This window comes from Eriocheir sinensis, chromosome 13 (assembly GCF_024679095.1).
Source record: "Eriocheir sinensis breed Jianghai 21 chromosome 13, ASM2467909v1, whole genome shotgun sequence".
Lineage (NCBI taxonomy): Eukaryota > Metazoa > Arthropoda > Malacostraca > Decapoda > Varunidae > Eriocheir > Eriocheir sinensis.
In genome coordinates, this window is record NC_066521.1 from 13,699,263 (window position 1) to 13,711,762 (window position 12,500).

General features: G+C 39.3%; 1 long non-coding RNA gene across 1 annotated transcript in view; it reads right to left on the reverse strand.

The window, feature by feature from the left end:
* Nucleotides 1-135: 135 nt before the first annotated feature.
* LOC126998028 (uncharacterized) overlaps nt 136-12,500 on the reverse strand; it is a 14,581-nt gene continuing 2,216 nt past the window's right edge. Inside the window, exon 3 of the long non-coding RNA XR_007752603.1 lies at nt 136-189. This is a non-coding gene — a long non-coding RNA (uncharacterized LOC126998028). The remainder of the gene's footprint in view (nt 190-12,500) is intronic.

A 12,500-nucleotide genomic window follows, 5' to 3' on the forward strand; every position in this document is an offset into this window, starting at 1 on the left:
ATTAAAGTACAAGTGTGTGGAGTCTAGAATACAACGTTAGCACCGACGATGTGTGAGGCGGTGAAAATACTTAATCACAGGTTTGGGGAGGTTTGAGCTACTGGTGTGGAGGGCAGGTGTGTGCGGAGTACTTACATTGTGTCTCCTGGGCGTCCGCAATCCCTGCTACGACACCGCCGGCGCCTTCTTCTGTGCGGGACAAAAAAAAGTTGGGTTAGCGGCTGAAGGATAAAATAAATAGTTGTATAAGAAAGGAAGAAATTACACTCCACTTATGAAAGGCAATATGATTTTCCCTTTTTTTATAATCTACAGATATAAATAAATATTGTATAAGAAGGGAATAACTTGCAATCATCATAGGCATAAGAAAGGAAGAAATTACACTCCACTTAAGAAAGGCAATATGATTTTCCCTTTTTTTTATAATCAACAGATATAAATAAATATTGTATAAGAAGGGAATAACTTGCACTCATCATAGGCGAGATAATATACTTATTTTTCTACGATTATTTTATTCATACTCGACAGAGAACAAAGCAAATAGTTTTATAAGAAAGGAACAACTCACACTCATCTCATTTAAGGCAATATATTTTTTTTTTGTTCCAACATTTTTACACTGGACAGAAAGAAAAAAAAATAGCTGTACAGGAATGGAAATAAAGGAGAACAAATATTTTAAGTGAAGTTAGGTCAGTCTTTTATTTATTTATCTCTTTCGAGGTGCAACTGAGGCTAATCTTATTTATTTATATGTATTTTTAGATGTCCTCGTTTTCCTGAGACTTCTATTTATATTTTCTCAGCTACTTTTTTTTTCTTTTTATGCGTCTTTGTATATATATTCACTTCTAGGTAAACTTATCCACCTGAAACAGTCATATCGCTAGTTATACATTTTTGCCTAATGAACTAAGCTTTGTCTATCTCCCATTACATTTTTTTATTGCCATTACCACAAAGTTCAAGGTCGATTCAAGATTGCATTAGTATTTAAGTTCAACAGAATTCATTTTTTTCCTCCTCATCTTTTATCTGCAATTTCTTCACTTCCAATTATTTCTGGGAGGCTTTTGTCTGTCATGTTTTTCGTAATATCCGCCAACTCCATTCTCTCTCTCTCTCTCTCTCTCTCTCTCTCTCTCTCTCTCTCTCTCTCATCGAAAATAGTAGTAGTAGTAGTAGTAGTAGTAGTAGTAGTAGTAGTAGTAGTAATAGTAGTAGTAGTAACGGCATGAGATGTACCCCAACACGGAGGGTGGTGATAGTAATGGTGATTGTGGTGGGGGTGGTGGTGGGGGGTGATGATGACAGTGCTGGTGGTGGTGAAGTGGAGGGGAGGAGCGGGCAGTGGTAGCGGTGGTGGTGGTGGTGATGGTTGCTGTAATGATAGTGGTGGAGGTAGAAGACGAAGAAGAAGTAGAAGGAGAAGAAGAAGAAGAAGAAGAAGAAGAAGAAGAAGAAGAAGAAGATGAAGAAGAAGAAAAGGTAAAAGAAGAAGAAGAAGAAGAAGAAGAGGAAGAAAAAGAAGAAGCTGAAGAAGGAGAAGAAAACAAAGAAAAGTAACCAATAGAAAAAAATAGGCTTCTCATTTTACACTGCACCAAATTCTTCTTCCTCCTCTTGTTCCTCTTCCTCTATGTGTTCTTATTCATTTTCGACTTCCTCAAGAAAGAAAGAAAAGGAAGAGACGGAAGAAGAAAAGGTGATGGAGTGTAAAATGAAGAGGCAAGTTTTATTTTTTTTCTCCCTATTGAAAACTCATATATTTACAAGGCCAGGTTTGACAAGCTCCACCACCACCAGTCACCCTCATCGTTTCGTCCACAAGGTCAACGTTTCCTGCCGTACACAAAGTCACCAATCATTAAAGTTCACCCACGGACCTTTTTTTCCCTTTAAAGTCCCCCAGTTATCACCTTTGGCCTTTGTGAGTCACCCATTTTGATATAACGAGGAAGTGCTTTAAGTGTGTGTGTGTGTGTGTGTGTGTGTGTGTGTGTGTGTGTGTGTGTGTGTGTGTGTGATTTTCTTTGTTATCCACTTTTCTTTTCCATTTTTTCTCTTTCACTTCGTATCTCTTTTCTTTACTCCGATTTCTACTTTCTCTTCTTTTGATCTCGTTCTTTGTGCTTCGTTATTTTTCTTGTTCTCTTTTTCTTTCTTTTTTTCTTTTCGCTCTCCTGTTTGCTTTCTTTTGTCGTTTTTTTTTATTTTCATTCTGCCTATCACGCCTTCTGCCTGCCTTGCTCGCTTTCTCTCTCTCTCTCTCTCTCTCAGACAAACAGACAGACAGACAAATACTTATAAACAAAAGAATACATAAACAAACAGGCATAAACAATGAATTTAAGACAAACAGAAAAGGAAGAAAAGGAAGATGAAAGAACGGAAGGAAAATGATAAAGAGCAAATAAAAACAAAAGAAAATAAAAGTAAAAGAAGAAAAGATTTTGTGCTACCAACTTCATCTCCACCACCACCACCACCACCACCATCACCATCACCATCACCACCAGCAGCGTCCCCATTCCGCTATGATGATAACCTCACCGCTACGCCACTGTCATCATCATCATTACAGGAGGAAGAGGAAGAGGAGGAGGAGGAGGAGGAGGAGGGAGAGGAGGAGGAGGAGGAAGGAAGTTAAGATTTTATTCACAGTTGGAAGGGTAAAGGAAGACGTTCAGGTTAATTAAGGTAGCGGATCTGTGTGTGTGTGTGTGTGTGTGTGTGTGTGTGTGTTTACTGTGAGTATATAAAGTGGAGATTTGAATGCGCTTATAAGTACATATCTAATACAATCTCTCTCTCTCTCTCTCTCTCTCTCTCTCTCTCTCTCTCTCTCTCTCTCTCTCTCGAATAGACAAAGAGAGAGAGAGAGAGAGAGAGAGAGAGAGGGAGATTTCAACGCAATTTAAGTAGTAATCATGAAATCACACCGACGAGCTACACACACACACACACACACACACACACACACACACACACACACTCAAAGGTCAGGTGAGGGCGAGTCATTATCAAAGTCACTCTCAAAAAACTCGTTCCAACTCACCTCCGATTGACTCCACTTCCGTCTCGTCTTGACCAGTGTGTGTGTGTGTGTGTGTGTGTGTGTGTGTGTGTGTGTGTTTTCTTTGACCCTTAAGTCTTTTCTCATTTTTCGTCTTCTGTCTCTTTTTATTCTATTCTTCCTCCTCTTTCTCTTTCTCTCCTCTTCTTCTTCCTTCTTGTCCTCTTTTTTTATCCTCTTCTTCCTCCACTTTGTCTTTCTCCTCTTCTTTAATTTTTCGTTGTCTGTCTCTTTTTATTATATTCTTCCTCCTCTTTCTCTTTCTCTCCTCTTCTTCTTCCTTCTTGTCCTCTTTTTTTATCCTCTTCTTCCTCCTCTTTGTCTTTCTCCTCTTCTTTAATTTTTCGTCCTCTGTCTTTTTATTCTGTTCTTCCTCCTCTTTGTCCTTCTCCTTTTCTTCCTTCTCTTCCATTTCCTCCTCCTCCTTCTTTTTTCTTACACTTGTTCTCTTCTCTCTCTTCTCTCTCTTCTCTCCTAAAGTCTGGTTTACGGTGGAGGAGGAGGAGGAGGATAAAGAAGAGGAAGAAGAGGTGGAGGACAGAAAGTAGGAAAGGAAGGGAAGAAAGAGAAACGGCTGAGGAGTTTCTTGACCGCGAACCCTTGAATCCTCCTCCTCCTCCTCCTCCTCCTCCTCCTCCTCCTCCTCCTCCTCCTCCTCCTCCTCGCACTGACTCTTTTCTTATGTCGTCTCATCTCTGACAATCGTCTATAAAATTCTTGCAGTTATGTACACTCACACACACACACACACACACACACACACACACACACACACACACACACACACACACACACACACACACACACACACACACACACACCTGCATCACCCTACCTGTGGCATTTCAGTTATCCACAGAATTCATTTTTGTATGCATCTATGTATATGTATTTATTTGTGTATGTATGTATGTATGTATGTAGTTTATGTATGAATGTATGTATGCATGCCTGCGATTCCTAAGTGAAGCGAGAAATTGACAAGGATAGGAAAGAAAGCAAGAGTAAGATATTTGATTGAAGGTGAACACATACACACAGGTTATGCTGCTTTAATGTTGCCTTGTTAACGAGATGAAGAAGGAAGGGGAGGAAGGGGAAGAGGGGGATGACGCAAGGGGCGGGTGGAGGAAATTCGTATAGGCACTAGGAAATGTAATTAAGAAAACGAAAACTAAGTGGAAAACGTGGGAATAGGGAAAGGGTCAGCCATGAGTAAGGATGAGAAATCGGAGAAAGAAAGGAAGCAGAGAAGAATATGTAAAAATGGCAATTCAGGAGCAGCGAGTAGCGGGCTTTTTTATTGTGTCCTTTTTTTGTGCCCTTGTGCTGTCTCCTTTGCTGTAAAAAAAGGAAAATATAGGTGTAAAAGAGATTATAAAAGAAAGAAAGCTGGGAAAATGTGCAAAGATGACAAAGGAGAATAATGATGACAATTATAAAACAGGAAGGCCAGAAATCAACAGGGGAGAATAGGAAAGATTTGAACGGGAACTAAAAGAGAGAAAAGAACGAGTGAAAACAGAAAAATATGTAAAAAGGGGAAATGAAAATATAGCAAAGGAGACAGTTCAAGGGCAAAAAAAAAGGAAACAATAATAAAAAAAAATCCCGCTAAAAAAGGAAAAGTAAGGAAAAACAAGGAAAAATATAATGGGAAAAAAAACAAAGACCAGTAGTTGATAGGGTTGAATATATAAAACTAAGAAAGGGGACCAAAAGAGAGAAAAGAGGAGAGAATGACGGAGACAGAATAAAAAAAAGGAAGAACCAGTAGATATAAAAAGGGTCGAGGAATAATCACGTAGACAGATAAGAAGGATAGATATATGACCACTTTTGATAGATAATAAGAAGAGGGAATTAGCATGCGCCCTCACGTCCCTTTGTTGATGGACAGGAGGAGGAGGAAATGGAGGAGGAGGAGAAGAAGTAGGAGGAGGAGGAGAAGGAGGAGGTCAGTGACGCCTCGCCTACCTCCAGCATGGTTTTACTCCCTCTTCCCTCTCCTCCTCCTCCTCTTCTTCTCCCTCATCCACTCTCCTCTTCCTCCTTTCCCATCTTCCTTCTCTCTCCTTCCTCCTTCATTCACATCCTCTTCTCACGTAATCTTCTTTTCTCTTTCTCACTTAAGTTTTTCGTGTATTTTTTTCATTTTTTTCTTTTGCCGGTTTTTTTTTCTCTTACTCTTTTTTTGCTTTTTTTTCGAATTTTACATCTTTTTTATTGTTTCTCTTATTTCGTCTTCGCTTCTTTGTGTCTTTCTGTTCTTTACACCACTTTTCTTCATCATTTCTTTCTATCTTTCCTGCTTTGTTTCTTTCCTTCTCTTTCTCTTTGTTTTCCCTCTTTCTCTTTCTCACATCATCATCTAAGGCCACTTTGTCAGTAGGGTCAAGAACAAACACACAAACACACTCTTCACAAACACACTCTTCACAAACACACACACACACATAGACAGAACACTCCATAGAAGGGCTAAGGTAAACACTGTAAACGGACCGGTGAAAGGTATTACACCATTTTTTCACAGGTAAACGTTGACCAGGTGTGAAATTAAACGAAACGAAAAGAAAAATTGGGCACAGATACTTTAAATTTGGTGATGACTGCTTTTATATTCCCTCTTATGTATGTATTTATTGTCTATTATGTATTTATTGTTGTTATTATTATTGTTTTTATTTATGCTATTCCTGCTGCATTTTCTTATTTTATTCCTCTTTCAGGTAATACGTTCTACCTTTTAGCAAGATTTTTTTTACTCATTTTCTATTTTTTCTTGTCTTTTTCTCCTTTTTTCCTTCATGTCATCTTACTTATCCACCCCTTTTTCATCCTTCTTTCATTCTGTTGCTTTGTTTTCCTTCTTTTTCTCTTTTTTTTTTTTTTTTTTTTTTTTTTTTAGTAATATGTTTTGATGTGATGTCTTCCCCTTTTAAGGGCTACGATTCCTTTTCCCTGTAGTTACGTAGCATCTAAACATTTATACAGAAAGACCACGATAATTTTTTTCAGAATACAAGAAAACCATAAACTCCTTAAGAAACAGAAGTAATAGCGCAATGGACAGACTTAAGAGGGGAACTTTATGAGCCACGAAACCTTTATTGACAGTTAAAGGAAAGGAGAAAGGGGGAGTGATTTACCTTCCTAACCTTCTCCTCCTCCTCCTCCTCCTCCTCCTCCCTCTCTACCTCTTTTAATTCTTTTGTCTCAAGTTCTTCTGTTTCCCGTTTTCTTTCTTTTGATTTTTATTTGTATCGCGCGGGAAAAAAAGAGAGAGAGAGAGAGAGAGAGAGAGAGAGAGAGAGAGAGAGAGAGAGAGAGAGAGAGAGAGAGAGAGAGAGAGAGAGAGACGAGAACTTGTAAGCCTGTCACATCTTGCGGAATCAAACAAAAGGAACAAAAGCAAAACAATAATGATATACAACACACACACACACACACACACACACACACACACACACACACACACACACACACACACACACACACACACACACACACACACACACACACCAATACCCCACATACATATATTTCTTCTCTTATATATATTTATCGTATCAAAGTGGAACCCAATTCTCGTGTTTTCTTTCTCTTTATATTATTTTGTAGGAGTAAAGTCATGTTTCCTGTGACGTAAAAGATGCATCAGTATGTGAATGAATTTAGGGAGGGCGAGGAGGCGAGGTCTGTGTGTGAATGGGGACAAGGAAGAGTGAGACGAAGGAAAGGGAAAGGAGAGAGTGAAGAATAGGTATGGAAAGTGAACGAACGGGAAAGAGAGAAGAGGAAAAGTAGGAGTGAAAAAGATGTTGACAATGAATGGAAGGAAGGAAGAAGAGAGATAAAAGGCTGAGAGTTGTTATTGACAAGTGAATGAACGGAAAACGGTAAAAAAGGAGGGAGAGGAAAAGGGAAGAATGGTTATGAAGAAGTGAAGGAAAATGTAAAAGAAAAACAGAGAGAGGAAAATGGAAAGTGACAGTTGACAAATGAGTTAGGAGTAAGAAAGGAGAGAGAAAAGTGACAGAGTGGTTAGTAACAAGAGAATTAATTGAAGAAAGGACAAAACAGAGAGGCGAAAGCGACAGTGAGGATATTGACACGTGAATTAAAAGATAAAAGAGAAAAAAGGAAACGAAAACATAAAAAGTAAATAATGACAACTTTAAAAAAAATAGTAGAAATAAGTAGAAGAAAATGTAAAGTTGGCATATTTTTATCTATGTAAAATATAAAATAAAGCTTCTTGAGGATAAACCAGTAAAATGGAGACGAGGTTAACATTGAGTGTCTATTGATGAGGTATTGGTTAGTTAAGTAAGGCCAAGCTTGTTAGTGTATGTACATGTTAATGCAAGGTAGAGAGAGAGTTAGTGCAGGGTTGCTAATTAAGGGGAGAGTGAGTTATGAGTGTTTACAGGTAGACGTGGTTCAGTTTAATGGCTGGTGAGTGAGTGAGGGAGTGAGGGAGAGTGAATGAGTGAGTGAGTCGTAAAAAGTGAATGCAGCAAGGTGGGTTGTAGTTTTGTCTTTAAATGAGTACGTGAGTTTATAAGCTAGTGAGTGAGTCCCTGGTTGCGTGAGTTTGTTGTTTGCTTAAGAGTAGTTGAGTGAGTGGAAGACAGCAAATTTATGTTAACAGGTAGACGAGGTGCAGTAGCGAGTTAGCGACAGAGTAACTTAGTGAGTGAGTTATTTTACGTGTACAGAGATAGACGACCAATATATTTTTTTTTAAGAGTGAGTTAGAAAGTTAGTGAATGAGTGAGTGAGTTAAATGAGTTAAATAAAGTGGTGGTGATGGTGATGGTGAGATTAGTGATGGTGGCAGTGGTTATGGTGGTGATAATTTTATAGATACCTTTGTTTATTTATTTTTTCTATATGTAGGTAGACCGGGGTGTAGTTTTGCTTTTGAATGAATAAATTTGTGAGTTTGAGTTAGTCAGTGCGTGGTAAAGAGAATGAATAAGTTAAAATAAATATATGCAGGTAGACAAGGTGCAGTTTTGTGTCTGAGCGAGCAAGTGAATTTCCAAGTGAATAAGTGAGTGAGTGCGTCAGTGAGTAAGCAAAAGAAAGTGAGCAGCGCCTGAGTGAGTGTCTTCATGAATGCCAGAGTAGCGCGCCACCCCCACACCTCCGTCCATTCCTCCGCCCTCACCTTGACACCGATACACAGGAATCTCACACGAATTTATGGCCCTGTCTCACCTGTGGCCCTCTGTCTCTCTTTGCATTGCTTGGTTTTGTTTATATTTTATTCTCGTGTCCTCCTGTTCCACATTTGATCGTTTATTTATGTTTTTTTCTTCTTTTATTCGGATGTGGTTTGTGGTCTTGTCTCTCGCCTTCCTTTATTCTCTTATTTAGTGCCTCGTTTTTTTTTCTTCTCGTTCTCTTAATATATTCGGAATGTTTACTATTGACACAGATACCATTCTAGCACTAGGACACACCCACATACACCTGGACACACACACACACACACACACACACACACACACACACACACACCTTTGACTGTGTGTGTGTGTGTGTGTGTGTGTGTGTGTGTGTCAGGTATGCATAACTTTATAAGAATGTGTTTTTTACAATAATCATTCAACTTGTCTTCTCTTAACTAGATTTAAGGGTTGAATGAACCTCAAGTTTGCATAAACGACTATAAATAAAATAAAAAAATAATTATCTCTCTTCTCTCTTCTCTCGTCTTTTCCCCCTCCTTGCCTTTCCTTTTTTACCTTCTTTTTCTTTCCCTTCATTTCCTTGGTATTTCTTCCTTCCCTTGCTTTCCTTTCCCTCCTGTCGAACTTTCCCACCTCTCCCATTTCTCCCTTCCCTTCATCCCTCCTTTCATCTCCCTCCCCTCCTCTCTTCCCTTCTCTCTTCCCTCTCTCCTTTCCCTCCTCTCATCACCCTGACCTCCAGAACTTGTCAGGAATGTGGTGACCAGTTTTGTTTTAACTTTAACCAGACGACGCAGAATTATCTCTCATCATCTTGTTGCTGGTGGTGGTGGTGGTGGTGGTGGTGGTGACAGTAGTTTGTCTCCTGCTATTTTCTTTCTTCTCTGTTTTTGTCTGTTTTTTTTTTTTTTTTTTTTTTTTTGGTGGGGAGAAGAGAAAGAAAGTGAGATGGATTACGTGTGTGCGTGTGTGTGTGTGTGTGAAGAACTGAGGAGGAAGAGGAGGAGGGAGAGTGAGAAGAGGAGGAGGAGGAGGAGGAGGAGGAGGAGGAGGTCGTTGTGGTTCTGGTGTTGGTGGTCTTGGTGGTGGTGGTGGTGGTGGTGGTGTGAATGCCCTCTACCTGCCCATCCTCCTCCTCCTCTTCCTCCTCCTCCTCCTCCTCCTCCACCTCCTCCTTGTCGTCTTCCTTTTTGGGGTTTTCTTTTTTTTTCTTATTCCAGTTCGTTAACAAGTCCTTTGCGCTTCATTTACTTATTCAAGGTGACTGTCTCTCTCTCTCTCTCTCTCTCTCTCTCTCCTTTCTTTCTCACGCACCCACAGTTACACACACACACACACACACACACACACACACACACACACACACACACAGGCCAAGGTGACTTTACCCTCAGCAAGACGAAAATGAAGCCTTGAAAGTGACATTATCGAGGTAATCTTACACGGGAATACCTGTAATGCATAGGTGTCTTTTCTTAATGCAAAATAATCACCCTAACAGTACCTTGATTCTCTCCTAATGATGCTCAGGTGGGATGGAAAAAGTTTACATTATCTCACCTGTTGTGTTTAGTCATTCTACCAATTTTGTAATAGTAGTAGTAGTAGTAGTAGTAGTAGTAGTAGTAATAACAATGATAGTAGGAGGAGGACTTTTCACCTATCATGTTTTTTTCTTTCTTTTTTAGCGGTAGGAAAATAATAGATATATAATTCCCTTGACCACTACTTCTAATAACTATCATTATCTTGGTACGATATAGGAAGTCTAGTACATCATCTTCTGGCAGCTGCGAAACGCCATACCTAGTTTCATTGTTATCTGTAAAAAAATATACACGGGAGATCCACGGTTTTCATACGGCGTACAACTTGTAGTCAATCTTTTTTTTATGTACCGTATAAGAACTTTAGCGGATACGTTACTCCTGTCACTATTTCTTTTACTTTAGAACTTCCTCAATTAGCTTTTTGCGACTTTGAAAACATTAAATTCAGACTTGAAATAATACGGTACAATTTTCAGTGTATCGTCATTAATGTATCGTACGAGAAATTTTGTTTATCCTTTATTCTTAACGTATTTTCTTTGTTTACTCAAGAATTTTCAGTTAATTTTTTTGCGATTCTGGAAAACATGAAAGTCATACTTGAGATAACACGGTATCCCTCTCCGTGTACTCTTCTCTCCGTTACACGAACAACGCAAAGGCAGGGGGAAAAAAACACCTGACTAAGAGTGAGAGGAAAACACAAGACGTGGGCACGGCACAGGATTTCCTTGCCTCACGAACCACTTTTTCCTATCGTACCTGTAAATGTTTTTGACGGACGAGGATAAATCAACACACACACACACACACACACACACACACACACACACACACACACACACACACACACACACACACACATACACACACTCAGATGACACTTAAAAATATGATAATCTGCTAACCTTATTTGTCTAAGCATCAAGATAAAAGAAGATAAAGAAAATGAAGAGATTAAAAATAAGAATCACATCCGATTCTCATTTTTAAGAGCTCGAAAAGACTTGGATACAATCTCATGGTCTTTAATTCGACTTTCAGAAAAATAGCTGAAAAAAATCTCTTAACCTTATTTGTCTACACTTCGTTAGACAGCAGAGCAAAAAGCCAGAAAAAAATATTAAAAGACACTTCAATCTCTTTTCCTACACCTCAAAAGACTTGCATCTCATTACGTTTTCTTTGACTCTCAACCTTTACTCACCCTTAACGGACCCACTCGCTTAAGATCCCCCTCAGAATAACTTAAATTTGACCTAAGTTGGCTTGTGGAGGGCGTAAGTGACTTGGCATTAGATGAGGATACACTTTGGTGGCTGAGCGGAAAAAGTTCGGGTCGAGAGAAGGTGAGGAGAAGGGATTAGTGATGGAGCAGGTGTGAATGACCTTGCCTGAGAAAGGAAAACTAAATGACGCCTGGGAAGGTTGAGGAAAGGTGAGGAGAAGTGATTAGTGATGGTGCAGGTGTGAATGACCTTACCTGAGAAAAGAAAACTAAATGATGCCTTGGAAGGTTGAGGAAAGGTGAGGAGAAGTGATTAGGGATGGTGCAGGTGTGAATGACCTTACCTGAGAAAAATAATTAATTGTGCTTGGAAAGGTTAAAGAAAGGTGAGGTGAATGATTATAGTATTGAGAGTGTTAACAACCTTACTTGAACCTGGAACCCCGATGTGATAGACCTAATTATTCTTGGGAAGGGTGAGGAAAGGTGCAGTGAATAATAAGTGTTGGGGCAGGTGTGAACGACCTTACTTGTACCTGAAACCCCGATGTGAATAAAAGACTAATAATGTTTGAAAAGGTTAAGGAAAGGTGAAGTGAATTGATTAAATGTTGGTGCAGGTGTCAACGAACTTATCTGAGCTTTCGACCGTGATGTGAAAAAATGACGGCAGTGATTATTCAAGTTAAAGCAATAATTAACTAAAGGTGAGACAAGGGGAGACGCTAAGGTAATTTGGGTATATTTTGGGTTCAGAGTGACGAAGCGAAACTAAACTAATGGTAGGATGAGGTACGTTTTAAGGGCTTGAATTAAAGGTGACGGTGAAACTATAGGAAACTTTGAGGGAACTTAGGGTGTCAAGTTATTAGGTTGACGAGGATGAGATGAATGAAAATACAATCAGTTTCGGGTGGACAAGGATGAAGTTATGGTAAGACAAACGCAAGTAAGGGTGACATGAAGGTAGAGTATTTTAAGAGTGAATTTAGGGTGAAGTTAAGTTATGAGGTTGACGAGGATGAGATGAGTGAAAATACAATCAGTTTTGGGTGGACAGGGATGTAGTTATGGTAAGACAAACGCAAGTAGGATGACATGAAGGTAGAGTATTTTAAGAGTGAATTTAGGGTGAAGTTAATTTATGAGGGTGACCAGGATGAGACAAGTGAAAATACGAGGAGTTTTAAGGGACAGAGATGGAATTAGTGGAAGAGTGGCAAGACTTAGGGTGACGTAGAGGTGGAGTTTTAGGGGCAAGAATGAAATAAGGGTTAAACTAGTAAGATTTTCAAGTGACTTAATAATCAACGTTGCCAGATTGTCGTACTCGGGGTATTAAGAGCAGCGAGTAGCGGGCTTTTTTTCATTATTGTTTCTTTTTTTATGCCCTTGAGCTGTCTCCTTTGTTGTAAAAAAAACTCAGCCGATTATAT